The 3,046-nt window shown below is 43.0% G+C and overlaps 1 pseudogene; it reads left to right on the top strand.

The window, feature by feature from the left end:
- Positions 1 to 1,464: 1,464 nt before the first annotated feature.
- Positions 1,465 to 2,817, top strand: LOC101593547 (annotated as a pseudogene).
- Positions 2,818 to 3,046: the final 229 nt, after the last annotated feature.

The raw sequence follows: 3,046 nt of genomic DNA, 5'->3' as shown, positions 1-3,046 counted from the left end.
ATTGGATAAAACATGCTGAGCAAAAGAAGTCAGATGTAAATGAGTACATATTGTTATGATTTCATTTACATATAAAGTTCAAAATAAGAAAAACTAATCTAGAGCTGGAGAGATTGCTCAGTGGTTAAGGTGTTTGTCTGCAAATCTGGATAGCATATCCACATAAAGCCAGATGTAAAAAGTGGCACATATGTCTGGAGTTCCTTTGTAGTAACTAGAGGACCTGGCACACCCATTCATTCATATTCCCTCCCTCCCTCCGTCCCTCTCCCCACCCCTCTGAAATAAATTATTTTAAAGAAAAAACAATCTATGGTGACAGAAAACACATCAGTAGTTTCCAGAGAAATGAATATGAAATAAGACTGAAAAGGAACAAATGAATTTTCTGGAGTGGTGAACATGTTTAATATCTTGGTTATAGTAATACACACATTTTTGTTAAAACATATTGACTTCCATCTTATCTTTAAATACATGCATTTTATTTTACATAAATTGTATCTCCATTGAGTTGATTTTAAAAAAAACATTGTTAGGCTGGATAAATGGCTTAGTGGTTAAGGAGCTTGCCTGAAAAGACAAAGGACCCAGGTTTGAATCCTCAGGAACCACTTTAGCCAGATGCACAAGATGGCACAGGCATCTGGAATTCATTTGCAGAGGCCCTGATGTGTGCCCATTCTCTGTCTGCCTCTTTCTTTCCTCTCTCCTTCCCTCCCTCTCTTCCCCCCTCTCATAAATAAAATAAGGAAGTTGCCTTTACTTAAATCTAAACATTGAGAGATTTTAGAAAGACATAAAAAGATACTAAGCACTAGGCTGCACATAAGCAACCGATCCTACAGTACCGCACAGGACACACAATCTATTTTTTATATATTTATTTATTTAGTTGTGAGAGAAAAAGAGACAGAAAGGGGATGTGCACACCAGGGTCTCTAGCCAAAGGAAATGAATTGCAGATGTATATGCCACCTTATGCATCTGGCTTTACATTAGCACTTGGGAATTGAGTCAGGGTCCTTAAGCTTTGCAGACAAGTGTTTTAACCATTGAACCACCTCTCCAGCTCATACACAATCTAAATGACAAAGGAAGGGAACCTAATAGGCTAGGGCAGAGGCCTCAATGGCAGTTCTGAATCTGATTTTCATGATTAGCAAAGCAAGAGAGATGCAATTTAGCTTCTTCATTAACTTAGATTTCCTGTAAAGAAAATTAGTACATACCTGTGATAGAGGTTCATTCATTCTGTCTGCTGGTCGTTTTATTGCCTTTAATAATCTGAAATAAGAATAAGAATTCTCGGCTGGGCCGGAGGTGGGGTCCAGCTTCACCGCTGACTGTCCGCAGCATGAGCGGTGCCGGCACTCCGCACGCCCACCGGGCTGGGGCTGTGAGCGCCGCGGTTCCAGACTGGAGTGGCCGCGTCCAGCGGGCCGGGCGTGCTGCCGGGGTCCCATGGAGCTGGAGGGGCAGTGGTGGCGGGGACAGCTGGCTGCAGACATCCACCAGGCGCTTAGGTACAAGGAGCTGAAGTTGCCCTCTAACAAAGGGCAGTCCCCTCAACTGAGTCTCAGGCGACATTTTGCTGACTTGATTGCCATTGTGAGCAACCGCTTCACACTCTGCCCTTCTGCTCGACATCTTGCCGTCTATTTGCTGGACCTGTTTATGGATCGCTATGACATCTCTATCCGGCAACTGCATATAGTGGCACTTTCCTGTCTGCTTCTAGCAAGTCAGCCATTGTTCTGCAACCAAACAACTTGAAGCGATGCTAGTAGTATCTAGTTTGTAGAAGCCTGGGAAGCTGAGTACCCTATGAGAGAAGGTCCCTGGAGCGTAGAATTCTCAGCACACCAATGGGGCTGAAGTTGAGAAACTATCTTAAAGGTAATTTTGAAGAAAAAGAGAGTGTGCCTAAGTTGGAGCCTCTCAACAGCCTGGGTTGTATGACTAATATGAATCTAGTGCTTATAAAGCAAAATTTGCTGCATATGGAACTATTATTATTAGAAACCTTTCAGTGGAACCTCTGCCTTCCAACAGCTGCCCATTTCATTGAGTATTATCTTTTTGAAGCAGTACATGAAACAGATCTTCATGATGGCTGGCCAATGATTTGCTTAGAAAAAACTAAACTCTACATGGCTGAGTATGCAGCTTACTTTCTGGAAGTGTTTCTACAAGATTGTGCCTTTCTAAATTATGCACCTTCTTTAGTAGCTGCTGCATGTGTGGCTTCTTCGAGAATTATACTTCATCTTTCTCCAGCGTGGTCTACGAGACTGCATCGTCTTACTGCTTATTCCTGGGATTTCTTAGTGCAGTGTATTGAGCGGCTATTGACTACTCACGATAATGTTGTGAAAGAAGCAAACAAACAGGACAGACAGGTACTCAGTCAGCACAGCTGGGTGTGTTCCAGACAGCTTCCCACCCCTCTCAGCCAATTCACTTTCAGCAACCTCAGTATCTTCACCAGACCTCCCTACAGTATCGCCATCCTGTATCATAACCACCAAGCTGCCAGCAGATTGTCTCTACTACGCACACCTCATCTTACACACTATAGACATGTCCTGCTGGCTTTCAAACTAGTGTTCAAAGCCTTGGGCACATGGTGTTGGGATGTCCCTGGCAATATCAGTGGAAGTTAAGCCCTGTCTGAGTGTTTCCTATAACTGGAGCTATCAAGTAAATGAACATTACCCATGTATTACTCCATGTTTTGAGAGGCGATTATTTGTACCGGTTATAACTGACCCAGACTATTTTGTGACTGGTAGCTCTCAGGCAAGCTTTTTGTAAACCACTCTTCAGAAGGAAAAGGGATCCAAATAACACCACAACTCTTCAGGTACCAGCACCAGAAGACTTTCAATACACCATTAATACCTAGGAGGACTAAGCAAACCCTCTAAGTGTGCGTGTCAAATTCTGTTACAACAAATCCCTGTGTGACAAAAATACTCAAGTCCTGGTAGGTGATCCAAATATTTCAAAACGCTCCACACAGCAGAAAAATTGGACAGACTCA

The sequence above is a fragment of the Jaculus jaculus genome, chromosome 1 (assembly GCF_020740685.1).
Source record: "Jaculus jaculus isolate mJacJac1 chromosome 1, mJacJac1.mat.Y.cur, whole genome shotgun sequence".
In the NCBI taxonomy this organism is placed as follows: Eukaryota; Metazoa; Chordata; class Mammalia; order Rodentia; family Dipodidae; genus Jaculus; species Jaculus jaculus.
The sequence above is the reverse complement of the archived record's forward strand: the minus strand, read 5'-3'. Positions and strand labels throughout refer to the sequence as shown.